Raw genomic sequence first — 20198 nt, forward strand, 5'->3', positions numbered from 1 at the left:
TGTTCATGTACTAGTACAATGGAGGCAGGTTTTATAGAGTTGAGGAACAAATAACCAGTGCTAGCAGACTATCTGAAAGCACCCCCACTTCTTGGCAGTCTATGACACCATATGTCAGAGACATCTGCTCACAGACGCAGACACAACTAAATCTCTTAAGAAAGGTTTGCCTGTGGAAACATGTTTAGTGGAGCATGCATCAATGCTCAGTACAGTCATCTACAGCAGTTATCTGCTTTTTATGCTGGTTCTGTATATTTATTGCAAAATACCACATGTTGATATACCTCCCTGCCAGAGCAAAGAAAAAATGAAATACATTTGACAACCGTGTGTTATATACCCTGAATGGCCTCTTTATTCAACATGATGAGCACATCACTGGTCTCATTCACGGGAATAGCAGAACCCCAGGTGTGCCAAAATAAACAACCCACCAAATGCCATTACTTCACCTCCACCAGCCTGGACTGTTGACACCTGACAAGATGGGTTCATTGATTCATACAGCTTCTGCCAAATTCTGACACTCCCAATAGCATTGTATAGCAGAAATCTGAATTCGCCCAAGCAGACAATGACCCAGATTTACTATTTTGGTTATGACTAGACACTGGCAAAAATGTGGTGCACCCCGTTTGGGTTAACAACTTGCTAGAAATATGGGTGTGTATTCTCAAAATAAGGGAGTGTGACGTAAATGTGCCATGATGCGTAAAAATGCGTGTCAAAAAATTCAGTCTCAAAGTAAGCCAACTAAAGGTGGCATTAAACTATACAGTCAAAAGATATATCAGATTTATTATCCAGCAGCAGTCACTGTGATAGATCTGGCGTATTTTCAGATTGTCCATCTAAATTTGCACTATTAGCTATTCTGGGTCTATGGTTTCAACTCTTCAGTACACTGGAGTTTTCCCCTCTCCCTTTAAACAGTGTTGGTACATAAAGGGGTGTTTTTTGTTTATATTATTGGGGGACCCAGCCACTAGGAGGCAGACACAAGGAATTTCAAGAGATGTCTCCTCTACATTAGCCAGCTCATACTGTAGCAGTAGAAGAAAGAAACAAATTAAACAACAAACCAACAACTGCCAACCTGTCTTGAGCCCAGAAAAGAACCTCGAACAGGAAACAATAAGGAAAGGTTGGGATCTCTGTCCCCCTATTAATAAAATAAGAAAGGGATTTTACAGTGAATTCAAAAGTCCAATTTTTACACTGCTACTGAGGGACCTCTAAATATAACAAATCATTACCCCACCCCCAACCGTCGGCTCCATACATCTGTTGATGTTCTGTTTCTACTAGAGGATTGCACCAACCAATCATAGGCATTAGCGGTGACCTCTTCAAAAAGGCATGTGAATGGCTGTACTGGTCACCTGGCACAAGCAGCCAGTGGACCTGTATACAGATAAGAGTGGGTTCACATCTGTGCCCAATCTCCGATTTAGCCAATCCAGCTGCTTTCCGTGTTCTGCCCCGCGAATCTGGACAGCAGATGGAAACCCGGCGGTCAGTTTTCAAACCTATTCACTTGAATGGGTTTGTAAAGGTGACCGACTGTGTGCGTCTTCTTACTGTCCGCTGGGAAACAGTTTTTTTTAACTGGAGGCGGTCCTGCATGTCTGACATTGTGTCTGGCTAAAAAAAAAAAAAACCTGTTTCCCTGTAAAGTGCTGCGGAAGAAACTGCAAAGCGTTGCAGCTGCAGATTTTCTCGCAGCACTTTTTTACTGCGGAATGTCTCATGAGGCAAGGGGTATTGCCATAACTCTTGTTCTGAAGGCTCTGTACTCTCTTCACTTCCTGGATTTCTCGCACATTGGTGGGCGGGGTTTCACTTGCTCTTCAGTCTGCTATGATCCACAGTATGATGCTGATGTGGAAACTGATGTAGCAGAGCGGGCTTTGAGTGCGCTTGCATTACATACAGAGGTAACGGACTCCCTATCTCAGCCCTTATCAGCCAAATTCAATTAAACCGGCTGATAAGTGGAAAAGCTGAAGATAGACAGCACAGTAATCCTGGAGCTCTCACCTCCCCCTCTCCTATATGAGGAGCTCCGCTTGTCAACCCCTCCCTCCCCCCCCTGAGAGCAGGCAGCTACTTCACTTCACAAATGAGTAGATAATCCCAAGGGCCAGTGTCAACAATGAAGTGAATAAATTAAGATAGCGGCCGAACAAAGCAGTTTTGATAGAGCAATGTATTTAGGAAAAGTCTTATACCCACATAAACTAGCAGTATAGATAGGATCCTTGTTATGGGACAACCCCTTTAAGGTCACTTAGATTGCTTCATTGTCTAACATTGTTATAATGTGGTTTCATGCTGAATTGACCTGCCCTGTCTAATTTCCATACAGGGAAGCTCCAATCAGAAGTACAGTGGCCACTTAATGTATATTTATGTTTTTAATGCATGGACTAAATAGAAAAGTTTCATTATGTAAAAAAAAAAAAAACAACCTGGTCTGACCTGCTGTTTTCTGGTAAGGCTATAAAATGAATAGCGTCTTTCATGAAAACATGAAAAATATGTTATCCAAATACTACATAAATGTGCAGCCTTATGATAAATTCACACACAGCAAGTATGATGCAGAGCATTCTGGGACGTTTCCATCCATCTGAATGAAGTTTGCATGGATTTACACAATCCTCATTTGGATGAATGGAAAAGTTGTTGAATTTCTGCAATAAACCTACCCCATAGGAATTTACACCAGGCCTACACAGAAACTTTGTAAAAAAAAAAAAAAAAAAGAAGAAAAGTTGTTTTGCAACCCATGGGCATGTCCTATTTTTTTTACGGTCCATACTCTCCAGACATGTGAATAGCCCCGCTTTTACAAAATCGGTTGCCATACGGCCATGTTTTGTTGTCAATACACATGAGGTTTTATACTTACATTGTACTTCTAGAAATGTGTAGACCTATGCAGTCATATCTGTGGGCTCATCTAATTTTATAGAGATATACAAACGCTCTTTTGTCATGGACTTATAAGGGTATATTCACATGGAGTTTTATACAGGCAGGATCCGCCTCAAAATCCACCTGCAAAAAAAGACTCATTTACTTCAATGGGAGCCACTCGTTTTTTTTCCTCTAGCTAGGATCCATATCTTGGAAAGTATATGGTGGCACATGGTGTGCCTACAGCTTTGTAAAGCCAGAACTCTGGGTGCCCATGTAATTACTCTGTACACCCTAAAATACATGTGCCAGAGGCCTATGTGTGCCCCAAAACTGTCCATTAAAATGCTTGTGTTTTTTGGCTTTTTTTGTCATAAAGCAGAAACAAAACTGCATCTCAAAAATGTGAAAACTAGCACTTTAGTGTTAAGGTCCCACATGGCGTCCGGCAGCAAAACAAAGCGCTGCAGGAAAAAAGTGTGGCAGCACTACATCACAGTTTTTACCGCAGCACTTTGCACAGAAAGTTCGCCAACCTTTCCTCTGCAGACTTTTTGCTTCAATTATACCTATAGAGAAACCGTTTGCGTAGGCATAATTGACATTCTGTGATTTCCAAAACCACAACAGTTTTGGAAATCGCAGCGTGGATTTCATCGTAAAGTGGGAATGGGATTCGCTAGAATCCCATATCCACTTTGCTGTGACTATAAAATGTTGCATTTTTTTCCACAATGTTTACACCACGTGGGGCCCCGGCCTAAAAATGATCTGCAAATACATCCACAGCCGTGCTAAATCCTCACTGTTCCCTTGTGCAGCCTTTTCTTGGCTTTATTATAAACTTCTTGTATCACTGTTAGGGTGCATTCACACTACATATACGGCAGCTTATTCTGAACGTAAAACACGTTGAGAATAAGCGGCGTATAAAGCAGTTCCATTCATTTCTATGGGAGCCAGCATACGAGCGCTCCCCATAGAAATGAATGGGCTGCTTTTTTCACTACGAGCAGTCCCATTGAAGTGAATGGGAAGTGCCCGTGTGTACGGCTAGCTCTGCTCATTCCGAAATGTAAAATGTGCTGCAGTTATAATGGAGCTATTAGTAGCACAAAATCTTATTGCAAACCATTTATCAAGGCTTATACAGCATGAAAAACCATGTCTCAGGACAGGTACTGCAATATTTTTTATTTTTTTGTCAAATTCTAGAACCCCCTTGTGCCAGAGAACTGCTCATTACAGCACACAGGTGTATTCCTGGTTACATCGGCTACTTATGGACATTAAGCATATGTTCTACACAACCGGCATTGTTTCCATTGCCTCCTTTTCCGTCTTAATGTCCCTGGTCTTCTTCCAGTATGTTTTCGTCTATGTTTTGTCTGTATCATGCTCATAAGAAATGTAACACCAGAACTGTTAGAGTCAGGACAGCTGTCAGCCAGGCCTCAGAGGTTGTAGTTAACTTAGAGTTCTTGAAATAATGCCAAGTAGCTTCAGCTTTCTCAATGCTAAGGAGCACACGTTCTTGTTTCTAAGCTGTTACAGTACACAGAAATTGGTCATGCAATCAACAATGTGGACCTTGGTCATTCCAATTATATGAACTTTTTAGACATCCCATTGGGTGTTAAGGGGGTTGTCTTATAGCATTGTATTTTAATAATAAGCAGTGAGATAACCCCAATTACTTTTTTTTGCAAACACCCAGTCATGTGCTTCTACTGTGGCAACTTGCTATCCAATCTTTCCTGGTAAGGGGGCAAGCTGACGTCTGTCTCACATAGTGTAGTATATTGTTGAATGTCTCCTTTACAAATCCCTCTTTCAACTCATGCCAACGTAGTCGCTACAGGACATTAACCAATAGCGCTGCTACAGAAACTCCTCCTTTTGCAGCTATGACAGCCTTCATTCTTCAGGGAAAGTTTTCCATAAGATTTTTGTGGTATGTCTGTGAGGATGTATGCCAAAAAGAGTATATGCATGGTCAGGCTTGTAATTGGCTTTCCAATGCACCCTAAAAGTAAGCAGTGGAGTTGGGGTCAGCGCTCTGTAAAGGTCACTTAAATTTCTTTACACCAAACTTGTCATACCATGCCCTAAGGCTGAGTTCACACTGAGTTTTTTGGTCAGGATTTTGAGGCTGTATTCGCGTCAAAATCCTGACCAAAAAGATGGCTCCCATTGAAATCAATGGGAGTAGGTTAGGTCTTTTTTTTCCCAGGAGCCGTTTGTTCTGGCTCCCAAAAAAAAAGAATGGACATGCTCATTCTTCAGGCAGATCGCGCCTCGCAAATCCACCTGAAGACACTCCCGACTAGGCACATTCATTTGGGCCTAATCCGGATCACAGTGCAGCACTGCATTGGCATCCAGTCGCGGCTACCTCATATTTTGGACAGGAACCTGAGGCGGCCTCCACCTTAGATTCCGGTCCAAAATACTCCATTTGAACTTAACCTAAAGGACATCGCTTTTAAAGGATTGTCCAGGAGATAGATACATACATATATATATATCTATATATCTATCAAATCAAATAGGCTTTATTGGCACGTCCGAATGGATATTTGGCATTGCCAAAGCTAGTAAAGTGGTGGTGGGGGGGGCTGATTTGGGGTATAACAGTCCGTGGAGTCTCATCTTCCTCTTAGTTGGTGACCGCTATATGGGGAGGTGAGGTGGGTGGTTTGGGGTATAACAGTCCGTAGAGTCTCATCTTCCTCTATAAATACATATATATGTATAAATATATACATATATAAAATTAGACCATGGGAGGTAAAAAAAAACAACAGCAAAACCCCCCCAAACATCTTTAGATTTATTGCATGGCACACCAAGTACTTTTTCTTTCTTTTTTAAAAAATAAAATGGGCACACCAATCAAAAAATGATGCCAAACCCTGATTGATATACAAGCTACAAAGCTGTGCACTGTGCAAACCTATCACTGAATAGAGAAGCCATCCAGTGTTCTTCTTGCTTCTGTACTGCTCTCGCCTACCGATTCTGAATATGCAGTAAAGCTGTATTATCAGGCAAGTTATAGTTTTATATACTAAGTGGCACCAGGCACTCTGAGGTTCATGCTTCAGCACACCACCCATCATCTTAATACCAAAAAGCTTCTGATATTGAGCCTGTATCCAATACTTATATCTAGGGTACACAAGAACTTTGTAAATAATCTCTCAAATTTTAGGAATCACAGAGGTTTTCCAATTTATCATCACACTATATGCCAACCGTCTTGCTTTCATTCAAATTTGGGCTAATTTGACATTTAGGCAGCAATCTCAGAGGTTATTGGTATATCATAACCTACTATTTTAATAAGACTTTAATAATACTTTATGCCAAAATTGCTAAAGCATAATTCTATTACTTGGGCTCTGCTCACGTGCAGAACCTCAGTCACAGATTGTGGTAAATTTGACAGGAAGAAAAGTACCACGTACTGCCGGCAATGGATGCCACAATGTATCCAACACTGCTTTGTCATTTCTGCTAGAAATGGAAATCATGATGCAGATGTGATCAAAGGAAAAGCATGATGCTAGCACCATTAAAATGGTTATGTGGGGAATATTTTGGGCACAGTACCAACTGCACCACATGACCAAATGTAGTGACATTCACCCTAGTCACCTGTTTTGCAGAATCTGGCATCTTCACTGCACTGCAGAAAGCAAAGAATCTTGACTGTCTGTTGATGCTTGACTCTGGGTCATGTATTTGACCCTGCTCTACTCCTGCTGTGTAGACAGCATAGACTGGGGTTGTTCAAGTGATCTGGAGTCCCAGCATTTAGCAGTAGGACAAAACTTCTGACCCTCACCAAAGCATGTGAAAATGTAAGAATTGGAGTGATGGGGGACTGGGGTGTAGATGACAAGAGTAAATGGTGGACAAGAGTGTCACTGTTCAGGGAACAACTTCTTTCTGACACTAAGTGGACACAGGACTGTCAGACCCCACACTAATGAAAATGTGATAACATATCACTCTTTAAAGGGGTTCTATCATTGAAAAAAAAAGTCATTTTTAGCTAAGCACATACTTGCATAGCCTTTAGAAAGGCTATTTCACACCTCCCTTTTGTATGTAAATCGCCTCAGGGCTCGTTCACATCTTCGTTCTCCTCTCCGTACTGCAGGTTTCCGTTTCCTGCATAAAACAGAGCAGGAGACGGAAACCTGCAGGAGTCTTTCTCACCCATTCATTTGAACGCAGGTGTGAACCTAGCATCAGTAGGAATCTGTTTTTATTCGTATGCTAATCAGCCTTCTTCATGCATACCGGAATTGTCTGTGAGCACCATCTGCTATTCTCTATGTGTGTGTGTGTGTGTGAGCAGGGAGATGAGTCATCAGCAGCAGCCTCTCTGCTCTCACACACATAGAGAATAGCAGACGGCGCTCACAGACACTTCTGGAATGCACGCAGGAAGCTAATTAGCGTACGAATAAAAATGGGCTCATTCAAAAACTACTGAGGCAATTTACATACAAAAGGTACGTGTGAAATAGCCTTTCTAAAGGGTATGCAAGTATGTGCTTAGCTAAAAATTACTTTTCCCAATGATAGAGCCCCTTTACTATGTAGCATATAGAAATAGGCACCCTTTTCTCCAGAGATGAAGTAGGCACACATTTTGTCCCAAATGGAATATCCACCATAAGGGTGCATGCACACTACGTAACGCCGGGCGTGTATGAGAGCCGTACACGCCGGCGTTACAGCAGGGCTGCCGAACACTTCCCATTCACTTCAATGGGAGCGCTCGTAAACGCCGCTGTTACGAGCGCTCCCATTGAAGTGAATGGGAAGTGTTCGGCAGTCTGCTGTAATGCCGGCGTGTACGGTTCTCATACACGCCCGGCGTTACTCAGTGTGCATGCACCCTAAGGCTGAGGCCCCACATTGCAAAAACGCAGCTTTTTTTTGTTGCAAATTTCATTGCATTTTTTTGATCCAAAGCCAAATATGGACACAAAAGGAATGGGAAATATATAGGAAACTCTTACACTTCTATCTTCTGGTCAATCCACTCCTGGCTTTGGCTCAAAAAACCGCAGAAAAATTTGCAACAAAAAAAAGCTACCAAGGCCTCAACCTAAGGCTGAGGACATACAATACGGAAACACAACCTTTTTTTTTTTTTCTTCGTTTGCTACAGATTGTGTTTTTTTTTTTGAGCCAAAGCCAGGAGCATATTGACCAGAAGATAGAAATATAAGGACTTCCTATATAGTTCCCATGCCTTATAAGACCACTCTTGGCTTTTGCTATATATATATATATATATATATATATATATATATATAGCAAAATCTACAACAAAAAAAGCAGTGATTCCGCAAGGTGGGGTCTTGGCCTAAGGGCTCGTTCACACAAACATTTTTTCTGTCCATGAAAAAGAAACAAACCAGACACCACAGGGACCCAATATGGTCGATAGAGTCGTTCATACTTGCATTTGGTTTCATGGACCTGAGATACCGAAAAAAAAAAAAAATTATATATATACATAGATATAAAAATACGGCACTATTTTTTTTCTCTACTAGTCTTTGCCATGTAAGGCTGGGTTCACATTGAGTTTTTTGGTCCAGATTTTGACGCGGAATCCGCATCAAAAAAACACCTCCCACTGAACTGAATGGGAGCTGGTCATTTGAGCGGGGAAAAATGAAGCGACCTGCCCTATCTTGCCGTGGCGTCCGCATCAAGACAATCCCTCAGGACTAGGCCCATTCATTTTGGCCTAATCCGGAACAGAAAACCGCGACAGTCCCGGCAGGTGATTTTGGTCTGGATTCTGACGCCGCTACCCGCAGCAAAATCTGGACCAAAAAACAACGTGTGAACCCAGCAAAAGTCTACAAACCCCCAAAAAACAAAACAAAAACAGACGCTACACAAACATTATCGATGTGCTGTCCCTTGTCCAGATACATTTCTAGATGATGCTGAAAAATGAACCGATGACAAATGGACACAACGTGGAAATACACTGCGATGTACAACATTCATTTTACTTCTTATAGTCCACAAAACTGATAGTTCATTCAGCCTTGCACTGAGGAAACCCACCCTGACTGATAACAGGGAGCAATCATTCACACCACAGAATCATAGACTTTGCCGTCTTGCACTGAATTTCTAGGCCAGTGTACTGCACACGACTACAGACTACACTAGGCCTACGTGCTCTGCCTCTGGAACTGATTAGTCTTCATATAGGTGACAATGACATCATCTGATCAGTTTGATACATAAGGGTGACACCTCCATGTCCTCTGGTAGTTACCCCTGGTAAGGGCAGGTGCTGTGCCCACAATACAAGCTTACTAACAAGGTACAGCAGAGCGGAGGCTCAGCCCCCTCCCAATAATAACACTACTACACAACTCCTCCGCCCGCCACCACTAAGGAGGTGGTAAGAGGTTGCGGCCTGGCGCTGACATCCTTGGAAATGACGTCGGGTTCTGTTGTCCTCCTCTAGGCGGGTCGGGTGAGGTATCGCGGGAAGGGGCGGGGAGCCCGGTCGGATCAGTGGGCGTGTCTCCGGCCGCGCCGGAAGCGCAGTCCTCCTCTCGGTCCGAATCTGATTGCGGCCTGTGTGGACGGTGAAGCCTGGAGCTGGAGTAGAGGCTGCACGGATACGGTGCGGGGGGAGGGACAAGGGATGGGGGGGATCCTGGGCCCCGTATGACCCGTTCCCCGGGGAAGTGTGCGGGATAGGACAAGATGGAGGACACTTGAGGCCAGAGTGGGGGTGAGTGCGATCACTGGCAATGATATTGGAGCAGAGGTTCTCAGTGCAGGATGTGCCGTGTGTGTGCGCCCTGCGTATTGTACATTGTTGTAACCTGCACACCCCGGCAGGCACATTGTGTGCACTGTTTACTACAATGTCTGCCTGGCTCATACCTCATACACACAGACCCGCAGTTATGGAGTGAACTTTCTTACATCACACATCTGAGGGCGGCTAGTGTGTACACTGTCCAGGCATTGCTGTGTGCCATGGGGCCCACACTTCCCCTAACATGCATGTAACACTGGCAGTGCACCCTCACTGTACTGTTGGTAATGATTGGACTCATCTCTGCCTACAGTACATGTAGATGGTTGGTGATTTCAGATAGATTTTCTATCATAGAAATCAAGATCATCCACAAATGCTTCAAACTGCCATAAAATGTAATATATCATAAGATGTAATGACGTTCTTTCTAGTAGGGATCTGCAGTAACACTGATACCAGGGAGCACCAGGTCCCCCTAGGCCACTTATATAGGGTGCACCTCTAGTAGATGGCACGTCCCCCTATGCCACTTATACAGGGTGCAGCTCTTTTCCTTGTGTGTGTTATCTGCAAGACCTGTCCAGTTAAATTACATTAGTATGACTGGATTACACAGTAGTGACCTTCCCCCTTACCATAATGCCATTGGCTGGAATTTGTTACAGAGCTACAAAAAAATGGCACAGTGTATGGCAAAGTTAGAGGGTTTGTTACTTAGGAAGTTGTATTCCATTGGGCAAAATGAAATGCACAATCAGCATTGTCCAGGATTGCTGCATACTTTACATTTTGCTTGGCATTCTACAGGCAATGAGGTACGGTGAAAACATAAAATCTGACTTTTCGATGAAAGTAACTAGTGCCTCTTATTGTCCAGTCTACCACCGGCATAACCACAAAACAATGAAAAATTCAGTAGTATTAACGCCAACACTAAATATGTACAATTTTGGAAGCACACAATGCCGACAATACTCGACTATTAAGAACCATTGGATATGTAAATGTAAGATTTTTATAATGCTCCAGCCATCTTTATGGATGAAATATTTATTGATGGTCCTTGTACTAGAGATCATTCCCGCTTGCATGTGACAAATCCATATTAATACTGTATTCTCATTGCAGAAATATTGGCAATACATTAAGGTTGTTTTATTTGCATTTTAGCTTTTGGATGATTTTTTTTTTTTTTATCATAATGTTCCTATAGGAATCATCTTTAGCCCATAGAAGTGACACTAGATTCATATTTGAGTCGACCTATCCATTGTTTTGGTTCTTCAGATGACCAGAACAATGGCTAGTTGGGCCGTTACAACAAGAGTCGCATACGGAGCCAGACAGGGTCCATGTGTGACTGGGGTCCGTCAGGTGACCATTCTTTTAAACTGATGGACTTGCGGGACTTTTTTGTCCAGTGATTTTGGAAATGTACTGAGTGCAGACTCCAACACAGATATAAACATAGCCTGAGTGGGTTGAATTTCAGAACATTTATTCCATATTTTTGTAGTTCATACGTGCATTCTGTATTAATCATCCAAATATTTGCAACATTACAAATACAGGAAAATTCTTATAAAAAAAAAAAATTGGAACACACCAGGAAAAAACATTGTGTACAAAATTACGGCTCTAAATATGCAAGTGTGAATAACCCAAGTTCTATAAATCTGATTAGTAATAGACCGTCATCCAGGCTTTACATGGTTAAGTTTATACTGTGTTGTAACAGCCAGACGTGACCTTTCTCCTGCCTTGTGACAGGCACTTGGTGACAATATCTAATGATGGGCCTCTTGTCATTATTGTGTGAACCACAAGGAACATTTTGTGGTTTACTTCATTTCCTCTAAATTACAGTCAAATAATATTACTTCTTATTGACTGTGTTCTTTTTAGCTTTGTTTTATCTATTTTCAGCAGTTAGTCTTGCCACTTACATAATTAGTTGGACACGATCGCATGAGCTTGTCGATATCATCTAATATTGGAAAACTAAGCAAATAAGAAAGATGTAGGTCCAAAAAAAGTGGTTCCTACGTTTGACCCTCATGATGGCATGTGTAGCCTCCTCTAGTGGTCAATATCTCTTTGCAGCAGTAGTGCCCATCTAGATTTTGGTCCCACAATGAAACTTTTCTGCGTACCTACCAAACTGAGAGGTGTTCAGAATTGTGGCTTGTATGTTGTGCCATATCTGTACTATAAACACTAACATGAATTCCACGTTGGGAAAAAAAGAAATCCATATTCTGTTATGTGGTGCTTCACCTACAGAGCATAGAACAGCCATTGTATACAGTGTACTGTCCTGTAAATAGTGCTTGTATTAGCATAAAATCTATATTAGGCCCAATTCATCATTTCCATCCTCCTCTGTCGTAGGAGCAGATAAATGAAATTGACATTTTATGTTGTATTCTTAACATGACAGATACCAATGGCACCCAACGTACCAAATGGCTGCCAACACAGATGTGAACGTAGCCGGTAGTAACCCTGCTCTCTGCCATGATTTGTCATGTAAATGTTTATTATGTGGTTCCTGTTTTTACATGTACATTAAAATAGATCTATTGATTGATTAATTTGTGTTGTAAGCGATTATTCTATTTGTGCCAAGCCTGGCGCTGGTATCCAGCACAGAGAGGAGAATGTGTAACGCTTCTGTTGTGTGTAGGTGTAGGGATTAAGGCTAAAAGGACTAATGTGTTCACTTGTCTGCCTGGCAGTGTTGGGATTTACCAGTGATGGATTTGTTAGTAAATACTAAAATGAAAGTTTTGGTTTGTGTGACTCATTTCCTGCAGTCCTATAGCCTGATGGATGCTTGTATTTCAGTACAGCAGCTGGGCAGAAGACAAGTGTCTTGTAGTTACATTGGATAAGGGCACGTCCCTCACTATCACAGGGATTAAACGTGGGAATCAGGGCTCCCTTCCCCCCCACTCCCGATTGTCCAGGCTCTCCTCTCTTTCATCCTAAGCATCTGCAGTAGTAGATTGAGTTACAACAATAATACTGCTATCAAAGAGGCTGCAGCTGCCTCAGCCCCCTCACTCCACACTGGTTCCCTCCTTGGCTTGTTTCCTTTCTTCGTGTCCCCCTATTCTGTGCTTTTCCTTTCTTCCATTCATGTTCCTCTCCCTGTTTTTCCTTCTACCTCATCCTCCATCATACACCTCCCCCTTCGTCTTTCCCTCCTCGCCTGCTTTCCCTCTGCTCTGCTTCAATACACAGACCTCTCTCTCTGTTTGTCAGCACACTCCATCCTATATTTCTGTACGAATGTTTTATGTGCGGGAGTGGGTGATTCAAGGACATGAGGGAAGTGCAGGCTGGTTAGAGACATGCCAGGCTTCTTTGTGTGCACCAGGCCTGGGTATGAGGGGATAGAATAGCCTTTTGTTCTGTGTCTGGTGTTTTCATTGTGCCCACTGTTGACCCGGCCTTCAGCCTCTCTTGATAAAAATAACATTATGACGTATATACTCTCTCTGTCTAGGGTGTAAATATTATATGTAGGTTCATGACTAATGTATGGTTACATGCTTGATCCATTAGCTAATGCATACAACATGTATAATGTTTCCTGGATGGGGTTCCTTCATGTAGATCTTTGTATGTCAGGGCTGAAATGTTAGGATTACTTACTAGTGTAGTGCTCATTTACACTTAAAGGGGTTGTCAGTTTTTAACTCATGTCTTGATAAAAGCCCCATTTTAGCCATATATATCGATTGTATGCACTACAATAATGTCTGATAATATGATTTTATATCACTTTTCTTGTCCATACAAGTTTAATAGCTATCGGCCTCTCTTTTTCATCTCACATACATACCCTGTGCATCTGAGCATACATTCAACAATGGGGAGAGTGGAAAGATTTGTAGTCTGTATCCAGCTGCATATCACTGTGGGTACATCACCCGTACCTAATGTGATCGCTGAGGCCAGTGATTGGCTGTACAAGTCACCTGACCCTGTGCAATTAAGACTCTGGCAGTCTATGGAGGCAGTCTTTATATGTTTTTTTTTTTTTTTAATTAATTTTATCTTCCAGTCCTCAGGGATTTTTTAAATGTATCCCAGAAACCCCTTTAAGTTTTTTTTTTTGAGAAAATATGAAGGTTATTTACCTACATTCACATCTGCATTCAGGTTTCCATTTGGGGAGTCCGCTTGGGAACCTCCTGAGCAGAAACCTATATGCATAAAAAAGCGGTTACTTAAGGAGACCCGTGGATCCCATAGACTATAATGGGGTCTGTGTGGTTTCTGTTCAGTTTCTGCACAAAACATGTGGAGAGAAAAGTCCTGCAAGCAGATGTGAACCAGGCCTAAGGCTGGTTTCACACTAAGGGAGCATTCACACAATGTTACGCTCCATTCATTCTGAACGTAAAATTCGTTCAGAATGAGCGCGTAACAAGCAGCTCCCATTGATTTGAATGGGAGCCGGCATACACGCTCTACCCATTGAAATCAATGGGAGGCTTTTTCCCCTATTGCTTTCAATGTAATACGCGCGTATTACGTTCAGAATGAGCGGAGTGTAACATCGTGTGAATGCTCCCTTACATTGTATTGTCTGTTATGATCCATCATCAATTAAAAGATATGACCCTACTTAGTGTTGATGCAGGTTAGGGTCTATAAGGAAACACCGTTTTTTTCTGTGTGCTGTATGTAATGCAGCCCTGTTGTTTACACACACACACACACACACACCCCTTCTGTTTTTATGTTAATATTGCTGTCTATGATTACAGATACAAAGTCAGTTTGAAGTGGTCATTCTGGCAGTTTTAGGGCTAGTTCACACGGGGCAAAATGGTCAGGATTTTGACGCGGAATCCACGTTAAAATCTTGCTCAAAAAAACCACCTCCCATTGAAATCAATCGGAGCCTGTCATTTCTTTTTTCCATGAGCGGTTAGTTCCCGCTCGCGGAAAAAAGAAGTGAGCTGCCCTTTCTTCAGGCGGACCAGCCGCGGACGTCCGCCTCATGACGCCACCCTCTGTACTAGACCCATTCATTTGGGCCTAATCCAGAGTGGAAAGACGCGACTGTCGGAAGCTGCAACAGTTGCGGCTAGCTGCGGCAGGCGCCTTTTGGTCCAGATTCTGATGCGGCTTCCCGCGTCAAAATCCAGACCAAAAAACTCACGTGTGAACTTTCCCTTACTGTTCATTGGTCTACTCTTCTGCTGGATCAGAACAACACACATTACAGATTTAGCGTCAAACTAGCCTTAGCCTACATTCAGACTTCAGATGGTGAGAACAGCCATGAAAAAACTCCATTTTGTACAGCTGCTTTGCACTTCAGGGGCAACTATATTCAGACAAAAATAAAACATCACTAATACTTTGTATCTAACAATGCGTCATCAAAATATTGGGTATGTTAATAGTCGCCACTCACAGACAGTGAAATTATTTTACCCTATATTCACATGATGTTTTTCACTGCTATTTTCACCATCAGTCATCTGAATGTAGGCTAAGGCCCCACATTGTGGAACAGCTGTTTTTTTTTTTTTTTACAGATTTTGTTGCTGCTTTTTGAGCCAAAGTCATATGTGGGTTGAACAGAAAGGAGAAGTAAAAGAATGTCCTTTATATTTCCCATTCCTTTTGTAGTTTCTCCTGGTGGGTAGGGCTCAAAAAACTGCAGCAAACCTGAAACAAAAAAAGCACCTTTTCCACAACGTGGGTCCTTAGCCTTGTGTTCATATTATCCATACAATTATAGATGTTGCTGCAACTTTTTAGACCAGTTAGGATGAAGAGCTTGATGTGATTTGTAACATTCATGGAAAGTCCTTTTTTTTTCACATTTCGCAATTTTTATCAACTTTGAAAAACTCTCCTGGTCACGCTTGGGGTCACCATTGCAAAAAATGACTCTCTGGTCTTTATGACAAAACTAAATATGAGTAAAATTAGAGCAGGAAATATAGTTACTTGATCAGTAAAACCCAGCAACCTCAGGATTTGGGCCTATTATGCCAATGGCTGACTAGGCTCAGCTTATGTATTGTTGCTCCATGTCTGGTTTGAGGGTTCGTACAGAAATAGTGTTGTGCTGTTTAGTGACCGTTGTTTTAAGGCAGGAGTGTGTGTATTTTATACTAAGCTACACACCTATGCCTTCTCTAGTATGCTGAGTTTTATAGTGAGCTATGCCAAAATGGCACTCGGGCATGCGCAGTATTGCTCTGAACGGAGCGGTACTGCGCATGCCCGAGAATTCAGCAGCAGTGCGATCTGGCAGGAAGAACATCCGGGAGGAGGAGGCTCATACGGGGCACAAGCAATGGATGGGCATAAATAAAGGTATGATGTGGGGGAGTGCTTGCAGGCCCTGGGGAACGCGCAGGGTGCTCGGAGGGCTTATTTACATAAAGTAATTAACCAGGATTACAACGGAACGGTGCAGAAAAAAAAGAAGGTGGTAGTAGAATAGCCTTTTTAAAAGCTATCCATCCATGTCTGTATCTCAAAACCACTGACACCAATGATAGAATCCCTTTAACCCTACTGTGAAGAGTGGACATCTACTGATGTTTTTTCATCTTTGTTATCTTCTCTAGCAGTAATGCGGTCCAAACACATGTAAGTGTTTTGGCTAGGGCGCGGAATCCTGAGGCATAACCATTAGCATGACATAATCCTTTATAAATAGCATCTTTATTAACTGAACATCTGATCCTATGTTATGAGAAAACTGGTGTATTCCCAAATTGTATTGACTGTAATAGTAACAAAAAACCAAATGTAACTGGCATCTAAGGGCAAACTTGAATATTAACTGGCAATAAAGAAAAAGGACACTTGGTATATGTTTGGCCCTTCTCGAAATACATATTTCTTGCGTAGTTGTTAAATCTAGCTTGGTAGAAAATCTTATCTTGATAGTCAATACAAAACCCCCTTGGCAAGTTTCATCTGAGAAGTTTTCCTGTAGCCGTGAGATTTCCATCGATTCCCATCACATTACCACTGGAGTTTGCTGACACAAATTGCAGCTCTGTAGCCAGGCTAAATAAGTGATATCACACAGAACTTTATAAGGCTGTTTTCATACAATTCTGTTTTATCACTTTTGGAACTCATATGGGTTTTTCAGGAATTGGACAAACTATGGAGTAGCTCGGGGCAAGTGTAACGTAAACAAAAAATATACTCTCCAAATTACAGTATGTTTGGTCATGCACCGTCTCCCCGGTCCCTGGTAGATCTGTGCACCACATGACCCCTCAAACCAATCAGCAGCTCAACAGTCGCTGGAGAGGGACCAGTGAACTATGTGAGTAATGTGACCGGTTCCTCTCCACCTGGGGTGTAGGGTTTCTGGACACCGATGTACGGAACCCAGCCAAATGGACTGTGGCAGTGGACAACAGAGCATTAGGGATGGGTGAGGTTTTTTTTTATAATTATTATGTTAGACCTGCCTTGGGCCCCTCTATAGTTTGTTCAGTTTCTGGACAACCCCTTTAAAGAGTGACAAAATTTTCGAACAAAATGTTTGATTTTGACAGTATTTGTCTCATTTAAAAAAATTTGTAATGTACTCTATTAACATTTTGTCTCCTTTCTGTGAAATTCTGTATCTCTTTATTCTTTTGTGTGTGTGTGTGTATATGGAGGGAAAATGAGGTTGGGTGGGGGTCATTTCAAATCTACATATCTGTCATTGTGAAACAGAAGAACTTCTAGTGTCGTAGGAAAGAGGGTTCTCATCGTTCATGCGATAATGAAATATAAATATGACCGACTAAATTATGTATTGGCATCCAAAACCAATAAGGTACTACTGTAAAAAGTTATATACTGCACAGTATACGTTAAATATGGTGGGTCACAATATATAAAAGTGCAGTTTGCTTCTGTTTCCTGTATGGTTAAACATAGTATACCAATGCATAGCTCCAGAGACCAAAAGGACAACTTTTGGCCCTTGTCTGCTGACTGGGAGCCTATACAAACATATACCCGGGGAGCTTTTTCTGGGGTGTAAGTGTACAGATGCAGTGGGCATTTTACCTTGTGATGGTATTTGTGCATTAGCAAAGCCCCTGGAAGCCTGGACTTGGGCGGCATTTATGGCTCCTTTGTACCTGATAAAGAAACAGAAATATGTTTTTGTTGCTCCAGACACCAAATTGGCCTTTTTCAAAGGTCACAAGGAGCTGCCACAGTAATAAAACTGCTTGCCCTGTATCCACCTTCCAAATGCATGCAGTGTTACCAGAAGAGCCCCCTACTCTTCAGTACACATTTGCACAAGTAGAGCCAAGCGCCCTGTCTGCCTTGTCTTTTCATTGGTGTGACCCCTTTATCACCCTTCCGGAAGTACAATTCAGGCCACTGGGTCAAAGATTCAGTGTCTTCTTTCATAAGCAAGTAACCATCTGGCATGGAGAACCGCTCTGGGATTAACATCTTGAATGCTGGTGCGAAGTGGAACCTCATCATATTTTGTGGGGGGAAAAAAAGCTCATTATTTTATCACATTTATTTCTCATGTATTATGAAATATCAGAGGGAAAAACTCAAGCAAAGATTCCCCTTCAACATATGTCGTGACTCAGTTTAGAGTGTTTATTTATATTGTTTTGTGATGGTAGACATTTTTGCATCTTCCAAGCCACCTAAGTTTTTGCGTCAATTGCTTGTAATTTTGTCTTTGTCACCGCCGGGCCATTGACGCACAACATTTTATTGGTATCTATATTGGTATATACTTGGTGTCTATTTCCTATTCTTTAGTTTCCTCTTTCGGTTGAGTAGTTATGATGCCAAAGTTCACTTATATCAATGTAGAAAGGTGGATAATACTCTATATATAAAGTAAGATGTGGAACCAAAAAAAAATAAAGCACTCCATAATGCATTGACTCCAGACTGATATTCAAATGGTTAATATGTGTAAACTTACTAATATAGTTGTGCTAGCAGTAGATAAACTGTATAGCACACTTATGATGATTGTATTTGCCATCTATATGGACTTGAGCAACTTGACAGTCTTTACAATGATCTTGATGGTTCCTTGTTTACAGATAGAACCAAACTGCTTGTTTTCCGTAGGCAATGCTGGTGGTGGGCAGGAAGAATTTGATATAACTCTTATACATGTGATAAATTGGGTTTTAGATAGGCTTTATATATTCTAGGGACGATTATTCACCCTTTAACAGGGACTTGTCACCAATCTTTAACATGTCTGTTTTTAGGTAAATGGTAACTAAAACAACAATTCTGAGGCATCAACTGGATATGTTCACATTTTGCTCACCAGCGAGACAACACCGACATATAGAGCTATTATGGGTCTGTGTAAAGAAGACAGCTTGTTCTTTGAACTATATACTCTATTTTGCAGTCTTTGCACGGGTGTTAACTTATTACAGATCTAATTTGTGATGTGTTTGATAATCTCATGGACGAGTCTGTAGCCCAATAATTACATTTTGTTGTACAACCTCAATATTTTGCTTGTTAGCAGAGAAACAGACAAAACTTAAAGCATAACTAAACTTTCAGACAACTAGATTTTCTGGCAGTATGTGTGTCGTTAATAAGGTCGGTGAAATTCTGCATCTCTTTATTCTTGCCATTAGTTCTTCTTGAGAATTGTTACTGCCTCTCACTGAATGTTACTGTGTATGGAGTACAGACTGTGTAATGTAGAGAAAATGAGGGAGGGGAGTTATATCAGGGACATACAAACTTGCTTTTGGTGTCCTGTGAGATTCTATATTAATTCCAGAGATATCACCGGTTGAAAACACAGTCCGGATTCTTGTCATATGAAAGTAAGTTTTATAATGTCCCAGATATAACTGTTTGAAGTGACCCTACCCTACCCTTATTTTCTTTACATTTTACACAGCCCGTAATCCATACACAATAACATTCAGTGAGAGGCAGGAACCGCTCTAAATACAGAAGTAAGGGAAAGAGTGGAAAAAATGCAGGACTTAATGACACAAATACTGTTAGAAAATCAAAAGTAGTCTAAAAGGTTTCTTACAATTATACAGGAGTTACTGTGATCTTACCACAACTAACTATTACCAACTTTATTAGACTCTCAGGCTGAATCCCCTAGCAGTAGAGACAAAGTCCATGCTCTGGTTGGGAGCATATAACTTTACAATAAAGCTTGATATAATAATTTTATCTTTTTAAATTATATTATGCCCGCGAGTGGGCACACTAAGTTGTCTCCAAAGTGCAAGTCTAGGTAAGGAAAGACATACTATAATTACATTCAGTTATGCATATTATTCTGTAAAAAACTAAGTTTAGGTGATGCAATGCAGTTTGTGACCAACAGATGGTGATATATTCCCAATTGTAATGTTATAGTTGTTCATATGACCACAATATTTACTCTTAAAGGGCATTATTATTATCATCA

General features: G+C 41.5%; 1 protein-coding gene across 4 annotated transcripts in view; it reads left to right on the forward strand.

Moving 5' to 3' along the window:
* Positions 1 to 9384: 9384 nt before the first annotated feature.
* Positions 9385 to 20198, forward strand: part of ZNF609 (zinc finger protein 609) — a 58793-nt gene continuing 47979 nt past the window's right edge. For 3 of the 4 annotated variants that reach the window (XM_075273614.1, XM_075273616.1, XM_075273617.1), the window contains exon 1: positions 9385 to 9718. The gene's annotated coding sequence lies outside the window, so the exon portion shown is untranslated. The remainder of the gene's footprint in view (positions 9719 to 20198) is intronic. The other variant, XM_075273615.1, reaches the window with a different exon arrangement.

This window comes from Leptodactylus fuscus, chromosome 5, assembly GCF_031893055.1.
Source record: "Leptodactylus fuscus isolate aLepFus1 chromosome 5, aLepFus1.hap2, whole genome shotgun sequence".
Lineage (NCBI taxonomy): Eukaryota > Metazoa > Chordata > Amphibia > Anura > Leptodactylidae > Leptodactylus > Leptodactylus fuscus.